This window comes from Somniosus microcephalus, chromosome 11, assembly GCF_052327205.1.
Source record: "Somniosus microcephalus isolate GS21.2 chromosome 11, FLI_Smic_1.0, whole genome shotgun sequence".
In the NCBI taxonomy this organism is placed as follows: Eukaryota; Metazoa; Chordata; class Chondrichthyes; order Squaliformes; family Somniosidae; genus Somniosus; species Somniosus microcephalus.
The window spans coordinates 201,044,623-201,068,393 of NC_140997.1; the positions used below are offsets into that span (position 1 = coordinate 201,044,623).

General features: G+C 45.1%; 1 long non-coding RNA gene across 1 annotated transcript in view; it reads left to right on the forward strand.

Annotated features, from left to right (window-relative positions):
- Positions 1-10,336: 10,336 nt before the first annotated feature.
- The window catches only part of LOC147111123 (uncharacterized), a 51,327-nt gene continuing 37,892 nt past the window's right edge, over positions 10,337-23,771 (forward strand). The window contains exon 1 of the long non-coding RNA XR_015080114.1: positions 10,337-10,600. This is a non-coding gene — a long non-coding RNA (uncharacterized LOC147111123). The remainder of the gene's footprint in view (positions 10,601-23,771) is intronic.

The window sequence follows — 23,771 nt, forward strand, 5'->3', positions numbered from 1 at the left end:
GAGTCACGCTTTCAAGGTTTATTATAAGCTTTCAAGCTGTAGCTGTCTCGTTAATTGGTCTGTAAACTCAAACTACCTTTCATTATTTTGCCCAAATACCCTGGTGGTAACTCTTGTACAACCCTCTAAAACCCTGCAATAATTATTGTAAAAACTTAATTAAAACATTGAGACAGGTCTGAGGTTTTGGGAAGCTTTTTAAATATTTCGCTTCCGGAAAAATATTCTCGTTATTATTATAGCATAAATTAACATTAATAATTTGAGCACAAAATCGTCTTCCTCTTTAAAGTATTTCTAGAGCTGAAGATTCTAAAGTAGAAGTTACAGAAATGTACAGCGAACGTCCTGATTCACAGTATTACCGTCAATAACTAAAAAAGCGGGCGTTTGACATTTTCAAACTTAAACGCGTTTGAGTCAGAAGCGAGTATTGAAATGAGCATTGTAAAACATATCAGCCAGCACCACATGTGTGGTTGTAAATAGTATATTGTCACTTCAATATACTGGTAAAACAATTGCACTTATACTGCTATTTTGCTTAAGAATGATATTATTAATTATTTCATAAACTGACTTATTGTTCACAGTTAATTTACATTGCAAAGCATCACTTTAGAATACAGCTATTCACAGACAAAACACCAACAATAAACTCAAAATAAAAAAAGGCAAAGAACAAATTGGTTCAGTGATTTACAGTTTGTACATTATTTATAAGTCCATGGCATGTCAGTGTACTGTGTAAACCAGCAGAATGCATGCTTGGACCTCATTCCCAATTTCATGTACTCTTGGATGATTTTGTTCATTCTGAGGGTGTCGGCATTGGTTAAGTAGTAACACTCTTGCCTCTGAATTGGAAGTTCTAAACCCTAGTCCAGAGATTTGAGCACATAATGTAGGCTTACACTTAAGTGCAGTACTGTGGGAATGCTGCACTGTCAGAGGTGCTATATTTTGGATAAGACATTAAACTTAGCCCCCATCTGTCCTTCTGGTGAATGTACAATATGCCACAGCACTATTAGAAAAAGAGCAGGGGAGTTTTTCCAACATCTTGGCCAACATTTATTCCTTAACCAACATCACAAAAACAGATTATCTGGTCATTTATCTCATTGCTGGTTGTGGGACATTGCTGTGCACAAATTGGCTGCAACATTTGCATAGATTACAACAGTGGCAACATTTCAAAAGCACTTCAGAGTTCTGTAGCACTTTGCAACACCCTGAGAACATGAATGGGACTAAAGGCAAATGCTTTCTTTCTTGTCCTTATTTGTCTCTCAGCATCCAGTTCAAGAGCAGCGTTGTTAGAAATATGGGAGAAAGTCAGAGTTAGCCATAGTTGCTGAAAACAAAGTTAAGGAATGTGGTAAACTAAAGAAATGTGTTACCATTGGTATCTCAGCATCATTTCTCAAAAGCTACGTTCGCACTGGCATTTGTTTAGTTCGGAATCTGGGAGATCAACATCCGTGAGCCTGCTCTTATAAATTATATTACTAAATCAAGCTGGCCACATCATCCAGTTTCTCTTGGATCTATGGTTGTGTTGCTGGGATAAAACAGTCAGATTTACTTGTATAAATTCAAGGATGAATCACATAGACATCAGTCCTTTGGAATTCAAACTAAGTGACTTTCTCCAGAATCTCATTAACAAAGTTTTAACTGGCCTTAGTAATATATCATTTTTAAAAATTGGATTTCTGGTTTGTTGTGGAAAATATCAAACCTCAACACAAGCTTGTGAATACCAAATAGCTCAGTAAATGTTTTTTTTAAATGTGATGACTTTCACTCTCTATTGGGCAGAGAACAAGTACAAGTGCAGAAAAAGAAAACAAAACCTATCTGTTTCAGCTTATCTCCCAGATTTCCTTCAATTTAATATCCATCGCTTCCCTCACTGTTGTAAACAGAAAACAGCTCGTAACGAGAGCCCCAGGGATGGAACTTCTATGGCCAGACAATGATTAGGGGACAAGAAGATAAAGATATAGTTCAAGTTAAAACTTCACTTGCAGATTGCTGAACCAGTAAACAAAGGCCTACTGTCAATCAAGGCGATCTCTAGGCAACATGTGAATGAGATGGACAAAAAGTTACCTGACTCACAGTCACATGGTCTTGGAAATCATCGCAAACATCTGTTTACAGATACTATTTGGTATTCATCACTAAAGTATTTTAAACTTTAAAAGCTCTATATTTGGAGAAGGATAAAGGATCAGTAAGTCTGTTGAAATCATACATTAGAAATGACATACTGACTCGCCTCCAATTGTCTTTGTTTTGCAGCACTGGCAAACTCTGACAACTGACAAGGTTGAAGTAAGACCCCATGATATTTATTTATTTGCTAATATCATTGGCAGACATTGAGGGAATAGGTAATTCATCTTTTGAATATGCATTTTTTCAGTACATAAAATGTGCTTCTCCACCTCCTTTTTAAAATATGTTTGTTTTTACCCCTCTCTTTAGGGCTCCTTTTCTCTTATTATATCTGCTCTTGTGAGGCTAATCTGGTGTCATTGTTCCTCTCTGTGGAGATGCAGCTGCTCTCGAATCACTGCCTCACCTGACATTATAACTGAGACTGAAATGCAGAGAATTGTGTTGGAGACCTATGTTGTACAGTGTGGCAGACTACTCCCCACTCCTTTGTTCACAGAATGTCAGCAACATTAATGTGGCATAAATTTTAATAGATGAGTTATACAGTAATGGAACACTTTTGATTTCATAGTGTTCTTGGAATTAAAAGAAATGTGTTTTTTTTTTAACTTTTAAATTGATGCATAAATATTACTGCAGTTCTCAAAATCTTCACCAAAATAGTCCAAAATAGGATTGTAAAAGACATTTGTCACAGTGCCAATTTATTTTCTGTAATGTGGCAGTAACCCTGTAACCATTTAGTCCTTCCCCGAGAGATGACAGAAGAAAATCTGGAGTGTGCAGTTTACCATCTTTGGGTTAGTGTGTTGCTGACAAACTGACATTGGGGTAAATGTTCATCCTCAGTGCACAGGGAGCACATTTGAGAATCCAGATGCATACACCCAAAGGTTTTCTGTCCATTAAAATTGGGGGGGCGGGGGGGGGGGGCGGGTGGCAGAGAATCATGGTGGCCCATGCATGGATTCCTGATATGTACTCCCAGTAAATAGCTGAGTGCTGATGAAGAGCACGTACATTATAAGCCTAGTGAGAAAATTGAATCTGATTGCTATTTCTAGAAAAATCATGAAAGCATTCTTTTACAATATGTTTATGATTTCACTAGAAACAGTGATCAGAGGAAATCTTCCCGTTATAATTTTGATGTCACTGACACAAGGTAAGATTTCTTCTCTTTGATTTGCACACAGATTTCCACACTAAACAAGTTACAACTGCCTTAGGATTAGGAAAATGTTTTCTGTCTTAAGCTATCAGTGTTTTCAGTGTTTGCATGAAGGATGTTGTAGGTAGGCTGTTGATAATTGAAATTAATGTGAAAGGCAAAAATGTAAAAAAGTAGAATCTAGTTGGTAACAATTATCAGAGTAATTAAAAATGGCAAAAAAATTAAAGGGCCTACTTTTCTGACCTTTGTCCCTAGGGATTTCCAATTTCTCTAAGTGCAAAGGTCAGGAAAAAGGGGTAAAGACCTGATTCATTGAGTCTCCTCCCTGTTACATTGCCATGGGATAACTGGAGCTTCTCTGCGGGCGGGGAGGGGGTGCTATAGCTGATGCAGGCCCATTACTCTGGCGCACTGTCTACCCTGGGAACTATCTTGGATGGTGACTGTGTGCTGGTCCTGGGGCAGTATAGGCAGAACAGAAAACTGATTTTACACTTCCTCCCAGGATGTTTGAATGCAATCATAGCCTTCTAGCTGCTTGTCTCCATCAGTAGCCAAAAGGCCACAATCTTGATGTCCTGATGTGTTTAAATGTGTGCTGTTTTTTAGATCTAAGGCCCAGCCATGTTGATGGCTCAGGACAGGAAATAGCAGTGCCCCTCATCCTGGACAGGTACAGTACACTTTGGGTGCATTGCTTTGTCCAGTGTCGGGGTGGGGGGAGGAAAATTTCAGGTTATCGCTTATGTTATTTGCCATTAGAGCAAGGACAACATTGATTTTTGCTGCAGTCATTATGAACTGCACCTAATTGTAACCTACAGTTCTCAATAACAGATTGTTCACAGAAATCACAGAAATCACAGAAACCTCACAGTGCAGATAGAGGCCATTTCGGCCCATCGAGCCTGCACCGACACATATCCCACCCGATCCCTGTAACCCCTACCCCACCCTATCCCCATAACCCCACGTATTTAATCCCCCTAACACTAAGGGTCAATTTTATCATCGCCAATCAACCTAACCCGCACATCTTTGGACTGTGGGAGGAAACCGGAAAAATCTGTTATTTAAGATATATTCTTCTCTACATACACACACTTTTTCTCATTCCCCTGTCTCACTATTGTGTGCAATTTCCATGTTTACTCTTTTAGCTGGAAGGACAGGAGAATCTTGGCTGGAGAAGTCTTTGGAGCCTTATTCCCCACTTTCTTGCATTGCTCCACCTTGTGGTTTGCTTCAGAAATGACAAAATCTATCCAGTTAGGAACATTTTCATTCAAGGCCATGATTCAAGTTCATGACAAAATGCTCCAGCTGGGTTTCCAACTCTTTACTTTAACTACAAGGCTACCCACTGCTGCATTTTAAGAAATTGTTCATGAATTTTAAAGGACTTTAAAAATCTCTATTGATTATGAATGTTTAGTTAATATTTTCTCCAATTACATATTGGAAAGACCGAAGCCATTGTTTTCTGTCCCTGCCACAAACTCTGTCCTCTAGCCATTGACTCCATCCCTCTCCCTAACATCTGTCTGAGGCTGAACCAGACTGTTCACAACCTTGGTGACATATTTGACCTTGAAATGAGCTTCCGACCATATATCCGCAACGTAACTAAGACCACCTATTTCCACCTCCATAACATCGCCCGTTTCCGCCCTTGCTTCAGTTCATCTGCTGCTGAAACCCTCATCCATGCCTTTGTTACCTCTAGACTTGACTATTCCAACGCACTCCTGGCTGGCCTACCACGTTCTACCCTATGTAAACTTGAAGTCATCCAAAACTCGGCTGCCCATGTCCTAACACGCACCAACTCCCGTTCAACTATCACCCCTGTGCTCGCTGATCTACATTGGCTCCCGGTTAAGCAACACCTGGATTTCAAAATTCTCATCCTTGTTTTCAAATCCCTCCATGGCCTTGCCCCTCCCTATCTCTGTAATCTCCTCCAGCCCCACAACCCTCCGAGATATCTGCGTTCCTCTAATTCTGCCCTCTTGAGTATCCCTGATTATAATCGCTCAACCATTGGTGGCCGTGCTTTCTGATGCCTAGGCCCTAAGCTCTGGAATTCCCTGCCTAAACCTCTCCACCTCTCTACCTCTCTTTCCTCCTTTAAGACGCTCCTTAAAACCTACCTCTTTGACCAAGCTTGTGGTCACCTGCCCTAATTTCCCCTTATATGGCTCGGTGTCAGATTTTTTGTCTTATAATATTCCTGTGAAGTGCCTTGGGACGTTTTACTATGTTAAAGGTGCTATATAAATACAAACTGTTGTTGTTGTGGTTGTAATACACTCTAAGAACAAAGCAGTGGTATTTAATACACAGCTATTTTGTTAATTAACTTTTGAGACCTTTGTTTAACAAATGCTTCTCCTAAAAAATGAATGTCTCTTTTGATGTGGAGAGTGGATGGGTGGGAGAGGAGAGGAGCTCCGAGGCAGGGGGAGAGAGGAGCTCGGAGGAAGGAGAGAGAGGAGCTCGCAGGGACGGTGGGAGGGGGGGGAGGTCAGGAACTCGGTGGGGGAGAAGGTCAGGAACTTTGGGAGAGAAAGTCAGGAACTTGGCGGGGGGAGGTCAGGAGCTTGGGGGAGGGGAGGTCAGGAGCACGGGGGAGGGAGAAGGTCAGGAACTCGGGAGAGAAGATCAGGAACTCGGGGAGAGAAGGTCAGGAACTCAGTCGGGGGTAAGGTCAGGAACTTGGGGGGTGGGGTGGTTAGAGCATGGAGGAAGCACGTGACCCAGATCTGAAGGGGGGATGAAAGCGAGAACGTGATCCAGATGGGAAGACAGATCAGGTTCACCCTCTCTGTTAGACGTGGATCACATTCTTCCAACTGGATGAATTAGTGAATCCCTTCTCACACACGGGGCAGGTGAACAACCTCTCCCCAGTGTGAACTCGCTGGTGTGTTAGAAGGTTGGATACACACACGAACCCCACACACACGGTCCCTTCATTTAGAGTTAAAGAATTTTTAGCATTTCTAGAAGGAAAAAAACCCATCAAACTCCAAAGAATTAACTAACTCACAAATTAGAGTATAAAGTCTTTCATTTTACCAGCCAAGGACAACGATAATTACAATTGCAGAATACTAGATAACAGGATCTTCACAGAGCTAACTATACTTCCACTTTCTGTAGGCTCACTGGCAAGACTGGATCAAATTATACATTGCAGGGTTGTCTACAGCAGGCAGGATCAAATTACACATTCCAGACAACTGTTGGGTGTCCTCTTTTTTTTAAACCCAAAAAAGACCCTTAAACAAATAAACCCTTTAAATAAACCCGATAAATCAAATTAAAATTTGGCCCCTTAAATCGATTACGCACTCCAGACCCCGCGGCACCCACCGGTCACGAAAGAGCTCGAGCTCGCCGGCGGACACCGCGTGCTCCATCTCCAGGGCCACCCGGCCGCGAACATGGCCGCGGAAGAGCAACTGTTGGGTGTGACTTGTCCTCCAAGAGGACCAATCAGAAATCTGGTGCTGCAAATAGGCACAGCCATAAACATGGCAGTGGACTCAAACCCGCCCTTTTGCTGTTCGGAGAGTTAGGTTAAAATCACCTCCTCACTATTCAGTTCAGACATGAAGAATGGCTACTTGGGAAAGGTATTGAAGAACTGCTTTGCCTGTTGAACCAAGCACAATTATGAGTCGCTGGCTTTAGGAAAGCAGAGAAGAAAAGGGAGAAAAAATAGTGAAAAAAGAAAACCCTGAATTAATATAAAATAAATTAATTAATCAACCCTGACTGGTTAGCTTCCAGAAATAACATTACCATGTTTCCACACGCTCTGTTTGGAAACTGGGATCTATCAAATGTGAGGTCCTAATGAAACATGGAATTTGTTGTTATTGATCTTAAGAAAGAACTGGAGATCTATTTGATGCATTTAGTTACATTATAATCTTTATTGTGATATGGTAGCAACCTCTGGTATAGTGTCCAGAACACTTATTTAACAGTTTCAGTGAAATGTGTGAATTTTATTTGTTTTACCTTACAGAGCACAATACAAATTAAGGCAATTTTTTAAGTGGTGAAGGAGTTCAAAATGAAAAGAACAGAACCTTGTATTTATAACTTTCATGACATGTTGAGTGGACCTAATATTGATTGTGAGACAACTTGATCAAGTATCAGGGGCTGTAATCAGCAGTCAAATAGGAAAGGCATGATTTATATCTAATTTGCACCAATCATTAACTAATTTAAAGTTAGAATCATAGAATGATGCCACACAGCAGGAAGCCATTCAGCCTATCATGTCTGTGCCAGCTCCTTGAAAGAGCTATCCAATTAGTCCCAATCCCCGGCTCTTTCCCCATAGCCCAGCAATTTTTTTCCCTTTCAAGTATATATCCAATTCCCTTTTAAATGTTATTATTGAATCTGCTTCCACCACCCTTTCAGGCAGCACATTCTAGATCACAACAACTTGCTGCATACATTTTTTCCCCCTCATATCGCCTCTGGTTCTTTTGCCAATCCTTAAATCTGTGTGCTTTGGTTACCCTGCTGCCACTAGAAACAGTTTCTCTTTATTTACTCTATCAAAACCCTTCGAGATTTTGAATACCTCCATCAAACCTCCTCTTAACCTTCTCTGCTCTAAGGAGAACAACCCCAGTTTCTCTAGTCTCTCCACGTAACTGAAGTTGTTCATCCTTGGTATCATTCTAGTAAATCTCCTCTGCACCCTCCAGGCAAGTTTATATTGCCTCTCCTCATTCTTCCAACCAAAATGAATCACTTCACACTTCCCTGCATTATATTTCATCTACCATGTTTCTGCCCATTTCACCAGTCTGTCTATATGCTACTGAAATTTGTTACTATCCTCCTCACTGTTTATTGCATTTCCGATTTTTGTGTCATCTGCAGACTTTGAAATCATGGTCTGTATACCCAAGTCCATATCATTAATATATATCAAAAAAAGCAGTAGTCTCCTGGGAGACACCACTGCACAGTTCCCTCCAGTTTGAAAAACAACCATTCACAACTACTCTCTGCTTTCTGTCCCTTAGCCAATTTTGTATCCATGCAGCCACTGCCCCTTTAATCCCATGTGTTTCAATTTTTCTGTCAAGTCTATTATGTGGTACTTTATCAAATGCCTTTTGAAAGTCCATATATACATCAACCACACTACCCTCATCAACCCTCTCTGTTACTTCATCAAAGAACTCAATCAAGTTAGTCAAACATAATTTTCCTTTAACAAATCCATGTTGACTTTCATTTATTAACCCATATTTTTCCAAGTGCCAATTAATTTTGTCCTGGATTAATGTCTCTAAAAGTTTCCCACTGCCAACGTTAGACTGATTGGCCAGTTTTTCTCTTTTTGAGAAGGTGGTAACTATTTAAAATTTTATAATTTTGTACGAGTAATCAGCAAATCTGATAACTAGCTTGCCTCTAAGGTCACATGGCATAATTCTCCATTGTGACTGGGTAATGGCCAATGTGAGGTTTATTGACCAAAGGCAGAGGCATGCCTTTGAGAGTGCCCTGTGCATGCGTAATAGGTGAGAATTCCCAGGGTCTAAAACATTTAAATTAATTTCAGGTAGCTTTAAAAATTGACTGGGGTTTGGGGTGGGGACGGATGACATATCACATATCCCCTGAGTACTTTGTAAATCAAGTTTGACACCATACTGGATTTACACTCTGTGCTACCTGCCTCTCTTCCGCGCCACATTCACGCCCAGGTGGCCCTGGAGATGGAGCACGCGGTGTCTGCTGGCATGCTTGAGGCCTTCCACGACTGGTGGGTACCGCAGGGACTGGAGTGCATCATCACCCCGGCCAACCAAATTTTAATTTAATTCGTTAAGTTTTATTTAATGGTTTTTAAAGTTAGCGTTTATTTGTTTATGGTCCATACAAAAGAGTACACTCTATGCTATTGTCAAACTCAAGTGGTGTGACACTTCCTCCTCCAGAGTCAAGGCTCACCTGATTCCAGATTTAAATTGCAAGTTTAGCATTGGTGCAAAGTGGAAATTGTTTTGTACCAATCTAAATTTACAGCATAAATACATCACAAGTATGCATTTGTATTGCATCACAAAGCTTCAGCTCTGTTCTGGTTACCTGGTATTTCCACTTTTTTAGATTGCTTCTGTACATTGTCTTCACATTCCCTTTACAGTGCCGAGACCAGTAGTAGCAGTTTGCGTTCCAGCCACTCAAAGCCCTGCTTAGCTTCTGTCTGGATGGAACATTAAATGACCTGATTGAGAGTTCTGTGCATGCCTGAATACGGGATACGTGCATGGGCAGAGCTATCTCCTAAAAGTTAGACATTTAAATATTTAGAGAACAGGGCAGAGAGAATATTTGTTTTATAAACATCTAAATTAAGGTCAGGTAAGTTTACAAACTATCCAGGAAATAGACCCCAAGCATTTTGCTTAAGATGTGGTGCTGCACTGGACTTACACGCCATGCAGAGTCCAACCAAATCAGTGTGAAATTATTCACACCTCCGAGCAGTCTCACTCGAGTCAGGTCCGCTAGACTCTGGATTTACACTGTCAGTTTAGTGTCTGTGAAAATACCCTGAAAATGAGCCTATTGTCACTCCTAGGTCCCTTTACAAAGTTCCCTGCTAATTCTATTCCCTTCAATTATATACCTATGGTGTTCATTCTTTCTCCCAATATGTCCAGTACTCTGCATTTGTCAGCATGAAATGTGATTTGCTATTTGTATAACTGATACATTTGGCAAACGTTAACTGCATCTTCCTAATTCCCAGTATGTCCAGTACTCTGCATTTGTCAAGATGAAATGTAATTTGCTATTTGTATAACTGATCCAAATTTGGCAAACGTTAACGGCATCCTCCTAATTTTAGTGGCTGATACAAATATTGCGGGGTAGTTCTGATTTGCACAGAAACACCGCTTGCCTGTGCTCCAGGCAGGTCACTGTGTGAGAGTACTGCAGTTCCCGCGGTGCTGAGCCGCGCCCTCCGCCGTTGCCAGTGAGTGGAGCCAGCGCTTGGTCACGTGGCCCGAGCCGGCTCTCTGCCCCGAGCGCGGTGGGACCGGCTCCCAGAGCGAAGCTGCTGCCTATTGGGGCGCAGCTCCGGCCCTGCCACAACCAGTGAAAAGGGGGGCGGCGGCTGCTGTTGCGAGGCGACCAATCTCATTGGAATAACGGAGAGGGAGAAGCGAGAGTAGGAAGGTAGGCCGATGGCAAGGGGGGTGTGTTGCTGTCTGCAGGCTCGGTGCCATCGCCGGAGAGCGACGGCTCTCATCCTGTGCAGGCGCACTGCTGCCTGACTTGTACTCGGTGCGGCCCCCTTCACAGGACCGGCCTCCACAGCAAGGCCCGCCTGGCAGTCGCACGCCTTTGCTTTTGAATGGGAGGCCTGGTGTGTGTGTGTTCATTCTTTCTTTCTGTCTGTCTGTTTTCATGTCGCTTGTACCTTTAAGGTCGACCTGAGTCGGTTGCCGCGTGTTCAAAACACTGACATTCGTGATTTCCCCCCCCACCTCCCCAGAGGTTCCGCCGCCAGACACAGACAGCTCTTTTGTTTTACTCGTTTAGTTCAATAAGTTGTGTGTGTTAACTTTTGTAGTTAAATAAGACGATGGTCGAGCTACTATGAGACAAATCTAGCTTTATTTTAAAATTTTATTTCCACGTTGCAGCTTTATCAGAAACCAATATTGCCGTGCAAGTTGGACCTTTTTGTGTTTATCTCTGAACAGGTGATGGTTTTTTGCTTATGGAAATGAGACACAAAACTGCACAATGGCTAGTTGTAAACACAGCTGCATTGTATGTATTAATGAAATATTTATAATGAGGAAACCTGAGAGGTCACTACTGTATTTCACGGGTATGTTAAAAGGTGCATTACTCCAGTATTATATTTCAACTCTAAAAATAAACTTCCAGTTCCTTTAACTATTACTTCATGTAAAACTTAATTTAGCTGCTTGCTGCTATCCTGAAATTGACTTCCAGTGACACACGTGAATGGCTGATTGATATAAAAGTAAATATATACAAGATAAACTGTATTGCTGTTATCTCTGCTATTGGAAGCTTGTTTTGTGAAATACTTCATGATTAAAAAGTTATCTGGTTGTTCATTAACAGTTTGACAGGAAACCCCAGGAAAACAATGAAAATTCAAGAGGGGAGGAAAAATAACCTAAATAATAAATGTTCCTTTTAATCAATTGAAAAAATACTAATTTCCATTATTTCCCGGTGGGACATATAAACACAATGACCCCACGGTCACTGGATGGGGATCAGAACTGGGAATCTTGGCTGGTTATTGTTTTTTCCACACCCTAGTCATGGATAATTGAAGATGGGTGTATCTGTGCCATTTGCCAGCTGAGATAAGGTAACTTACTTAGCACAACCAGAGATCAAAGGTAGAGATTCCTGATCTGTGTAGCTCAGCACCACACTGTGTGCTTAAAATACATTTCAAAAAAAGTAAGGGCAGAGATCTGGAAGCTTGCTGCTGTATTTGGAGATTAGTCTTTTACATGCAGGTGCATGTGGACATTTGCAAAATTAAATGTTTCCAGTACAGTTAACCTAAAAAAAAGTTAAGTCATCCTCTGTTGTGTAGTACATACACCACATCTCTTTTTTTCTGCTGCAGTCTTTATACAGTGATTTAAAAAAAAAGAAAAGTGGTTATTTCATTTACTTGATATCTGAGCTCCTCCAATTCTGGCCTCTTGCTCATCCCTGACTTTAATCGCTGCACCATTGGCTTCTGTGCCTTCTGTTGCCTAGGCCCTAAGCTCTGGAATTCCCTCCCTAAACCTCTCTGCCTCGCTATCTCTCTTTCCTCCTTTAAGATGCTCCTTAAAACCTACCTCACCTGCCCTAAAATCTCCTTACGTGGCTCCGTGTGAAATTTTCTTTGATAACGCTCCTGTGAAGCGCCTTGGGATGTTTTACTACATTAAAGGTGCTATATAAATGCAAGTTCTTGTGTGGGCTGTTGCAGGCATGTTTACTGTTTCAGCACTTCAGTTCATATAAGTCATCTCTTTTTTTCTCTTTGCTATTGTGTGCTCCATCCTGAAAATCTGCTTAGTTTTAATTTGGGATCGAGACTGCCACTGATTTCTAGTTAAAGTTAAAGCCTTGGATCTGTGGCCCCACTGATCAGTGGATTGGCTCATCTAAAGGGAGCTATTCGATCCTGAAAGCCTTGGAGATGGCTATGCCCATGGTCTGGAAGCTGTGATTCATGCTGCATGCCAATCTGTCCCCTATTACCTCCAGAGCTGCAATCTGTGCTTCCATGGAAGTGGAGGCCATGATTGGCCTCTGGCTGCCTCTTCTCTGGGGACCTGCTGCACAGTTTGATGCAGCTGCCACTTGCTGCATTGGTATCTGCAAGGAAGACAAAGCTTCTGAGATGTTGTCACAAAGGAGATCTGTAGACTGGACAGTGACACCTGTCAGCTGCTGCACATCGTGCGAGATTGTCCTTGGAGCCTACATGTACATATGATATTTCTCAAATATCCTTGTCGGGCAAGTACCCATGCGTTTTGGCTACACAACTCTGAAGCCATAGACAGCCATTTCGTCGGCCTCTGCTGGGAAGAGGGAAGATCTTCTGGGTTCCCTGTGCTCGGTGAATCACCTGGTACCGATTCTTCACTAGCACTATCTAATTCCCCACTGTGTGAAAGTCTGGTGCCTGGGAGATGAAGAATATGATGGTGCCCAGCAATGTTCCCTTTTTAATTTTATTTTGGGTGCGCGGCCTCTTCAAAATATCATGCATGCGTGGTTTTTCTTCTTTGAAAGCCGGTGAGCCGGCTGCGCAGGAGCTGCAGAGCGCTGCGCGACTTAAAGGGAACCTTGTTGCCCAGATGGGCGAGGACAAAAGAGAGAGTGTGGGGCGTGTGTTACCTTGCTGCCCCTGGTCAAATCATTGAATTTCTTTTGCCACTGTTCTGCAGTCTTTGGAGTGAGGAAGTTGGCAGTCATTGCCACTGCCACCTTCCTCCATGTGGCACGACTGCGATTCCTGGCCAGCTTGGCGGAGTCTGTGTTTCCTGCTTTTAGTCTCGTCCAGGAGGACTTGGAGGAATAGAAGTTCTACCTCTTTTTGGCTATATCCCTGCCCTGCTGCCCTCTGGGCACTGATGGGATTTGATTGGTCATAATGCTGCCAAAATATAATCAAGATATTGGTGAGAAATGCATTGAAGTAATTTTGAGGGAGAAATGAAAGCGAGGCAGTGTTTGTGACTTATCTATTTGTCTATATTAATGACTTGGATGAAATCAAATCAAATCAACTTTTATTGTCATTGTTAGTGCACAAGTGCAGTACAATGAAATGTAGGCTTGCGGCTCCCGAGAGTGTACATTTAGATTAAGACATTTAAACATTCAACATACATTTCGCTTGTAATACATTAACATAAACATAACCATAATAAAGTGCATTGGCAGATGTGCAGGCTTTAGAGTTTATTTGTGGAGTTCAGTAGGATGACAGCCCTGGGAAAGAAGCTGTTCCTAAATCTGGTCGTACGGGTGCGAATGCATCTGTAGCGTCTCCCAGATGGCAGGAGGGCGAACAGTCTGTGGCTGGGGTGGGTAGGGTCTTTGATGATGGACCGTGACCTCCGTAAACAGCGTTTCTGGTATATGTGCTCTATGGTCGGTAGCCGGGTGCCGGTAATGCGTTGGGCAGTTTTGACTACCCGCTGCAGGGCTTTCCGGTCATAGTAGCTACAGCTGCCATACCATACTGTGATACAGTTCGTCAGGATGCTCTCTATTGTGCAGCGGTAAAAGTTAGAGAGGATCGGGGTGACAGGTTACATCCCTTCAGCCTCCTTAGGAAATATAGGCGCTGCTGGGCTGCCTTCACCCGAGAGGAGGTATTGAGGGACCAGGAGAGGTCTTCCGTGATGTGGACTCCGAGGAACTTAAAGCTGTCCACCCTTTCCACCACAGCCCCATTGATGTGGATGGGGGTGTGACTTCCGCCTTTAGACTTCCTGAAGTCCACAATGATTTCTTTGGTTTTCTTGATGTTAAGGGCCAGGTTGTTATCGGCGCACCACTTCACGAGATGCTGGACCTCCTCCCTGTAGGCTGACTCATCGTTGTTGGTGATCTGGCCTACTACCGTGGTATCATCCGCAAACTTGATGATGGTGTTGGAACCATGAACAGCCACACAGTCGTGGGTGAAGAGGGAGTAGAGGAGGGGGCTCAGCACACATCCTTGTGGGGCCCCCGTGTTCAGGGTCGGGGCGGGGGGAGGTGTGGTTACCTAATTTGACAGACTGGGGTCTGTTTGTTAGGAAGTCCAGGATCCAGTTGCAGAGGGAAGTGTTCAGGCCAAGAGTTTGGAGTTTGGTGGCCAGCTTGTTGGGGACGATAGTGTTGAATGCTGAGCTGTAGTCTATGAACAGCATTCTGATGTAGGTCTCTTTACCATCTAAGTGATTCAGTGCAGAGTGTAGAGCAGTTGTGATTGCATCCTCCGTTGATCTGTTTGCACGATAGGCAAACTGGTGTTGGTCAAGAGAGGCGGGAACACTGGCTTTGATGTGAGCCAGGACCAGTCTCTCTCAACACTTCATTATGATGGGTGTGAGTGCGACAGGTCGATAGTCGTTCAGGCACGTCACAGCCGTTTGTTTTGGCACAGGAATAATGGTAGCGGTCTTGAAGCATGTAGGGACTACTGCCTGGGCCAATGACAGATTGAAGATGGCGGTGAAGACATCAGCCAGCTGATCAGCACATTCCTTGAGTACCCGTCCAGGGATGCTATCCGGTCCAGCAGCCTTTCGTGTGTTCACTCCGCGTAGAACACCCCTTACCTCGGAGGTCGACAGAGTGAGCACCTGGTCTTCCGGGGGTGGCAAGGCTTTGGTAGCCGGCTCCCTGTTGTCCCTGTCGAAGCGAGCGTAGAAGTTGTTAAGCTCCTCCGGAAGGGAGGCATCGCTAACCGGGGGGCTGGTGTTTTTGCTCTTGTAGTCAGTGATGGACTGGATGCCTTGCCACATGCGCCGGGGGTCCGAGTTGTTGTGGAAATGATCCTCTATCCGCAGTGTCTGTTTCCTTTTGGCAGTCCTGATACCCTTTTTTAGGTTGGTCCTAGCTGCACTGTAAGCCGCCGCGTCGCCAGATTTAAATGCTGCGTCGCGTGCTTTCAACAGCGAGCGGACCTCTCCGTTCATCCAGGGTTTCTGGTTGGGGTATGTCCTGATATTTTTTTGGGTCATGACAACCTCGACGCAACTGTTAATGTAGACTAGCACTGTGAATGCGTATTCCTCAATGTCATTATGGGCAAACATGCCCCAATCAGTGCGTTCGAAGCAATGCTGAAGCTCCGAGACTGCCCCCTCTGGCCATACTTTCACTGATCTCACTGATGTTCTCACTCTTTTGATGAGCGGTTTGTATGCCGGGGCTAGAAACAGGGAGAGGTGGTCAGACTTCCCAAGGTGGGGGTAGGGAATGGCCTTATAAGCGTCTACAATGCTCATGTAGACTTGAGCCAGTGTGTTCTCCCCTCTTGTGGGGCAGGAAACATTCTGGTGGAATTTCGGTAGTACAGTTTTTAGGTTTATGTGATTGAAGTCCCCCGCGACGATAAAAGCTCCGTCTGGATGCGCAGTTTGTTGTTCGCTGATGGCCCTGTAGAGGTCCTTCAGTGCTAGTTTGGCATTAGCGTGTGGTGGGATGTAGACCGCCGTGATGATAACAGCCGTGAATTCCCGAGGCAGGTAGAAGGGTCTGCACCTTACCATGAGGAATTCCAAATCAGCCGAGCAGGATCTATCGATTATGTCCGTGTTAGTGCACCAGGCATTGTTAGTGTAAATGCACAAACCGCCTCTTGCTCTTACCGGAGTCTGCAGTTCTGTCGGCGTGGAAGACCGTGCGTCCTTCTCGCTGAATGGTGGTGTCAGGGATGCCGTTGTTCAACCAGGTCTCTCTGAAGATCATGGCGCAGCATTCCTTTGTCCTTTTCTGTGAGGAGAGATCAAGTTTGATCTCATCCATTTTGTTTTCTAGTGACCTGACGTTGGCCAGGAAAATACTTGGGAGGGAGGGTTTGTGTGGGGCCCTCTTCAGCCTATTTTGGATTCCGGCCCTCTTACCCCGCTTCTGCTTGCGTTCCCTGCGCGGTCTGCGCCGACTTCCGGCTGGGGAAGGACGCCACGCTGGTCCCGGGGGTCGGGCGATGTCGGGAGGCAGATCGATGGCGCTGAGTGAGAGCCGCACGCAGTCGGCCCCGATGTCGAGGAGCGTCTGCCGGCTGTACAGTAGGTCTGCCCTCAATTCCCGTATCAGCAGGGTCCAGAAGAGACTCAGAAAGAGGGTGAAAACGCTCAGTCTCGGGAGAAGGGACCGAGTGTAATGTAGCCAAATTTGCTGATGATACAAAGATAGGTGGGTTAGCAGATTGTGAGGAGGACACAACGAGTCTGCAAAGGGATATAGATAGGTTAAGTGAGTGGGCAAAAATTTGGCAGATGGAGTATAATGTGGGAAAATGTGAGATTGTCCACTTTGGAAGGAAGAATGAGAAAGCTAATTATTATTTAAATGGAGTGAGACTACAAAATGCTGCGGTACAAAGGGATCTGGGGGTCCGAGTATGTGAAACACAATAAGTTAGCATGGAGGCAGCAAGTAATTAGGAAGGCTAATGGAATGTTGGCCTTTATTGCAAGGGGTATGGAGTATAAAAGTAGGGAAGTTTTGATGCAACTTTACAGGGCGCTGGTGAGACCACACCTGGAGTACTGCGTACAGTTTTGGTCTCCATATTTAAGGAAGGATATTCTTGCATTGGAGGCAGTGCAGAGAAGGTTCACTAGGTTGATTCCTGGGATGAAGGGGTTGACGACGTATGACGAAAGGTTGAGCAGGTTGGGCCTATACTCATTGGAGTTTAGAATGAGAGGTGATCTTATTGAAACATAAAAGATTCTGAGGGGGATTGACAGGGTGGATGCTGAGAGGATGTTTCCTCTCGTGGTATCTAGAACTAGGTGGCATCGTTTCAGAATAAGGGGTCACCCATTTAAGACGGAGATGAGGAGGAATTTCTCCTCTGAGGGTCGTGAATCTTTGGAATTCTCTACCCCAGAGAGCGGTGGAGGCTGAGTCAGTGAATATATTCAAGGCGGAGATTGACAGACATTTGAACTATAGGGGAGTCAAGGGGTATGGGGAGAGAGTGGGAAAGTGGTGTTGAGCCATGATTGGATCAGCCATGATCTTATTGAATGGCGGAGCAGGCTTGAGGGGCTGATTGGCCTACTCCTGCTCCTGTTTCTTATGTTCTCCCAGAGTGGTGAAGTGTGCAAGCTGAACAGTGCTTTTAAAAGGCAGCACAGAAATTTTCTGGAGGCTCAGTTGCTTACACCTGTTTTATTTTAAAGGTGCAGCTTTGATGTAAATCACTGAGGAAATTCTGGGCCTGTATCTCTGCTTGTCTCCTATAATTATCTGTGCCTCTTATACACTTCAGTTGTCGTTCTGTATCTCTGGGTTTATCTGTGACTCTGTCACTCTTTCCCTTTGACAAGAGGGAAAGATTGAGAGAGTCACAGACTACTGGACTAGGAATCCAGAGGCCTGGACGAACAATCTGGCGACGTGTTCAAATCCCACCATGGCAGTTTGTGAATTTGAATTCCGTTTATATAAAAAAAAATACAATTAAATAAATCTGGAATAAAAAGCTAGTATCAGTAATGATGACCATGAAGCTATCATTGCCGTAAAAGCCCAACTGGTTCACTAATGTCCTATTAGGGATGGAAACCTGCCGTCCTTACCTGGTCTGGCCTATGTGACTCCAGACCCACAGCAATGTGGTTGACTCTTAATTGCCCACTGAAATGACCGAGCAAGTCACTCTGTTGTATCAAACCGCTACAAAGAAGTATAATAAGAATAAAACTGGACGGACCACTCGGCTTTCACCTTGGCATCGGATTCAGACATGACCAAGGCACACCAGCCCAGTCGACCCCGCAAAGTCCTCCTCACTAACATCTGGGGACTTGTGGCAAAATTGGGAGAGCTGTCCCACAGACTAGTTAAGCAATTGCCTGACATAGGTACAATTCTGTGAGTATATCAGCCAATGTCCCAGAACCCTCCATCACCATCTCTTGGGCATATCTTGGGCCACCGGCAAGAGAGACCCACCAGAGGTGGGGGCATACAGTTGGGATGGCGTGGCTCTGGGAGTCCTCAACATTGACTCCGGACCCTATGAAGTCTCATGGCATTAGATATGACATGGGCAAGGAAACTTCCTGCTGATTACCGCCTTCCCTCAGCTGATGAATCCGTACTCCTCCATGTCGAACACCACTTGGAAGAGTCACTGAGGGTAGCAAGGGCACAGAATGTATCCTGGGTAGGGGACTTAAATGTCCATCATGAGTGGCTCGGTAGTACCACCACTGACGGAGCTGGCCGAGTCCTGAAGGACATAGGTGCCACATTCAGTTGTGAATGGTGGTGGACAAATAAACAACTAATGAAGAGGAGGTGCCACGATCCTCCCCATCCTCCAGGATGGCGGAACTCAGCACGTGAGTGTAAAAGACAAGGCTTTATAAAGTGTTGGCACTTCTGGCTGAAGACGGTTGCGGAGTGGATGATCCTTCTCAGCCTCCTCCTGAGGTCCCCACCATCACAGAAGCCAGTCTTCAGCTAATTCAATTCGCTCCATGTTATATCAAGAAGCAGCTGAGTGCACTGTATACAGCAAAGGCTATGGGCCCCAACATCATCCCAGCTGTAGTGCTGAACACCTGTGCTCCAGAACTAGCCGCACCTTTAGCCAAGCTGTTCCAGTACAACTACAACACTGACATCTATCCGACAATGTGGAAAATTGCTAAGGTATGTCCTGTCCACAAAAAGGTGGACAAATCCAACCTGGCCAATTACCGCCCCACACTCAATCATCAGCAAAGTGATGGAAGGTGTCGTCAACAGTGCTATCAAGTGGCACTTACTCACCAATAACCTGCTCACCGATGCTCAGTTTGGGTTCTGCCAGGATCACTAGACATAGACCTCATTACAGCCTTGGTCCAAACACGGACAAAAGAGCTGAATTCCAGAGATGAGTGGAGAGTGATTGGCTTTGACAACAAGGCAGCATATGACTGAGTGTGGCACCAAGGAGCCCTAGTAAAACTGAAGTCAATGGGGATCAGGGGAAAACTCTCCACTGGCTGGAGTCATACCTAGCACAAAGAAAGGTGGTTGTTGGAGGCCAATCATCTCTGCTCCAGGAATTCCTCCGGGCAGTGTCCTAGGCCCAACCATCTTCACTTGCTTCATCAATGACCTTCCCTCGATCATAAGGTCAGAAGTTGGGATGTTCGCACAGTGCTCAGTTCCATTTGCAATTTTTCAGATAATGAAGCTGTCCATGCCCGAATGCAGCAAGACCTCGAGACAACATCCAGGCTTGGGCTGATAAGTGGCAAGTAACATTTGTGCCACACAAGTACCAGGCAATGACTAACTCCAATAGTCTAACCACCTCCCCTTGATGTTCAATGGAATTACCATTATCAAGTCCCCCACTATAACATTCTGGGAGTCACCATTGACCAGAAACCATATAAATACTGTGGTTACAAGAGCAGGCCAGAGGCTGGGTATTCTGCGGCATGTGGCTCAAAGCCCAAAGCCTTTCCACCACCTACAAGGCACAAGTTAGGAGTGTGATGGAATATTCTCCACTTGCCTGGATGAGTGCAACTCCAACAATACTCAAGAAGCTCGACACCATCCAGGACACAGCAGTCTGCTTGATCAGCACCCCATTCACCACCTTAAACATTCACTCCCTCCACCACTGGCGCACTGTGTGTACCATCTACAAGATGCACCGCAGCAACTCTCCAAGGCTTCAACAGCACCTCCCAAACCCATGACAAGGGTAGTGGGTGCATGGGAACACCACCACCTCCAAGTCACATACTGTCCTGACTTGGACATATATCGCCGTTCCTTTATCGTCACTGGGTTAAAATCCTAGAACTCTCTACGTAACAGCATGAACTGCAGCGGTTCAAGAGGGTGGTTCACCACCACATTCTCGAGGGCAATTACGGATGGGAAATAAATGCTGGCCTTGCCAGTGATGCCCACATCCTGTGAATGAGTAAATAATTAAAGGTAGTGCCACACTGCAGAGGAGGTCAGAAGAGCAGGGTGTTGTGGAGGGGATACAGGGCTGGAGGAGATTGCAGAGACTAGGTGGAGTAAGACCATGGAGGAGTTATAGATAAGGACAAGTATCTTAAATGTGAGATATTGGAGGACCAGCAAGGATAGGATTGATGAGCCAGCAGTACATAGTGTGGGACAGGATACATTCAGCAGAGCTTTGGACAGTTGGGAATCTATGGAGGGTGGTGAATGGGTGCCCAGCAAGCAGCGCATTGAACTAGTAAGGGTCAGAAGATTGGGTAAGGGAGAAATGGGGGGCTGTGGTAGATGCATGAGAAAGAGGGACCGAGGTACGTGCAAGAGGGAGAGAACTGGATGAATGCATGTGAGACAAAAGGCCACACAAAATAGAGGAACAGGAGCAGTAGAGAGAGAGAGAGCAAGAATATAAGTGACCGTGGGAATTCTTTGTTCTATGTGTTCATCTTCATGTCATCTAGCAATAGTGGTTATGTTACTGGACTAGCAGTCCAGAGGCCTGGACCAATGATCCAGAGACGTGCGTTCAAATTCCACCACAGCAGCTATGGAATTTAAATGCAGTAATTAAATAAGTTTGGAATAAAAAGATAGTAGCAGAATGGTAACCATGAAACGACCGGATTGTCGTAAAAACCCATCTGGTCCTTTTTTAGGGAAGGAAATCTGCTGTCCTTGCCCGGTCTGGCCTACCCACAGAAATGTGGTTAACTCTTAACTGCCCTGTGAAATGGCCTAGCAAGCCACTCCATTGTAACAAACCGCTACAAAGAAGTATACTAAGAATACGGACTGCTGCAGGTCAAGAAGGCAGCTAACCACCACCTTCTCCAGGGCAATTGGGGATGGGCAATAAATTCTGGCCTTGCTAGCAACACCCACATCCCATGAACGAATTTCAAAAAAATCTATATAAAGCTGTGCTGGACAAGTCATTGGCTGAATCGTCTGCTTTTAATGCAGTTTTCTGCTCATCAGTTAGGAAGCCCCCACCTTCTACTTGAATTTCTCCAAACGATTCCTGCTAAATACTGGAAACTCCGCATGCATCGTCTTGAGCGTGAACCTATATATTATGGACAAGTGTGATTTAATCGGAGTCGGCATGGATTTGTGAAGAGTACATCAGGTTTGACTAATCTAGTTAAATATTTTGAGGAGGTCACTAACATGGTGGAGAAGGGAGTGTCAATGGATGTTATCTATATAGACTTCCAGAAAGCATTTGATTAGGTTCCAACAAGAGATTATTAGCAAACATGGAAGCGCACGGAATTGGAGGCAATATTGCAACATAGGTTGGAAATTGATTGGGAGATAGGAGACAGAGGCCTAGAAATTCGGTATAGCCGCGTTTTGGGCGCTAGTCCTGGCGATGCGCAAAGTTTAGCGCCAGGCGCAATTTAGCGCCACCTAGCGCAATATTGGGTTGCAGCGCCCCTAAAGGTGAATGCGGCGCTAAATCAGGCGCTGCACGCTACTCTTAAGGCGCTAACCCGGCGGCGCAACCCAATTTCGCGGTGGCGGGGCGCAGCGAAGGTGCTGTCAATAATCACTTTCCCTGAGACACATTGGCGCCGGCCAGCTCTTAAAGGGGCAGGTCAATTGGCATCACCAGAAACACTCACTGCCTTGTAGGCCTTCAAAGCGGTGGGAGCCTACCTGTGGCGCACCAGCCTAGCAAGACATGGAAAGGGTGAGGCAGAGGGCGGAACGCCTCACTGATGGGGCATTGGATGCTTTGGTTGGCGCAGTGGAATCAAGGCCAAGGAAGATGGTCGGAATGTGATTTATGATTTGGACAGTCTCCTGGGTGTGAGAGGCAGTTATGTGTCAGTGTATTAGTTTTGCTTTCTGTTGCCATAGCTTTCTCATGTTTGAAGGAACCACATTTTGTGTAATGAAACACTTTCTTCATTTACAATGGCCATGCCTGCTATTTACATGCATCTTGCCCTTCACAGGCTTGGGGGTATCAGACCGGTTCCATTCCTGTTCTTGGAATGGCAGCAAGCATTCCGTGAGAGGGGCCTAGAAGCTACTTCTGATTTAGCCCCTGACGCGCAGCCTGAGAAGAGCCACTCGCGTAGAAGTTCAGGCCAGCAGGCATCTTCTCAGCCACCGACAGAGATGGCCTGCACCTTATCTGAGGCTGCAGATCTGGCTGAAGCAGCTGGCACAGCTCAGTCACCACCTCCTTTCTAAATCGCAGCCTTCTGACACACTGCTCCTCCGGCATGTTCATGTAGGAAAACTGCTGTCGGAAAACCCTGCCAGCGTAAGGTCTGCTGTGGCGATGTCTGTTGGCCCTCCTCCGTCTGGCCATGCCCGCCCCCCTCTCCCAGCGTCTCAGTGCCCTTTAGAAACATAGAAACATAGAAGATAGGAGCAGGAGTAGGCCATTCGGCCCTTCGAGCCTGCTCCGCCATTCAATGTGATCATGGCTGATCATCCAATTCAGTACCCTGTCCCTGCCTTTTCCCCATATCCCTTGATCCCTTTAGCCTCAAGAAATATATCCAACTCTTTCTTGAATATATTTAATGAACTGGCCTCCACCGCCCTCTGGCAGAGAATTCCACAGGTTCACCACTCTCTGGGTGAAGAAATTCCTCCTCATTTCAGTCCTAAATGGCTTACCCCTTATCCTTAGACTATGACCCCTGGTTCTGGACTCCCCGGCCATCAGAAACATCCTTCCTGCATCTAGTCTGTCCAGACCTGACAGAATTTTATAGGTTTCGATGAGATCCCCTCTCAATCTTCTAAACTCCAGTGAGTATAAGCCCAATCGACACAATCTCTCCTCATACGCCATTCCTGCCATCCCAGGTATCAGCCTGGTGAATCTTCGCTGCACTCCCTCCATGGCAAGAACGTCCTTCCTCAGGTAAGGTGACCAAAACTGCACACAGTACTCAAGGTGTGGTCTCACCAAGGCCCTGTACAACTGTAGCAAGACATCCTTGTTCCTGTACTCGAACCCTCTTGCTACGAAGGCCAACATACCATTTGCTGCCTTAACCGCCTGCTGCACCTGCATGCTTACCTTCAGCGACTGGTGCACAAGGACCCCCAGGTCTCTTTGCACTTCCCCTTCTCCCAATCTATTGCCATTCAAATAATA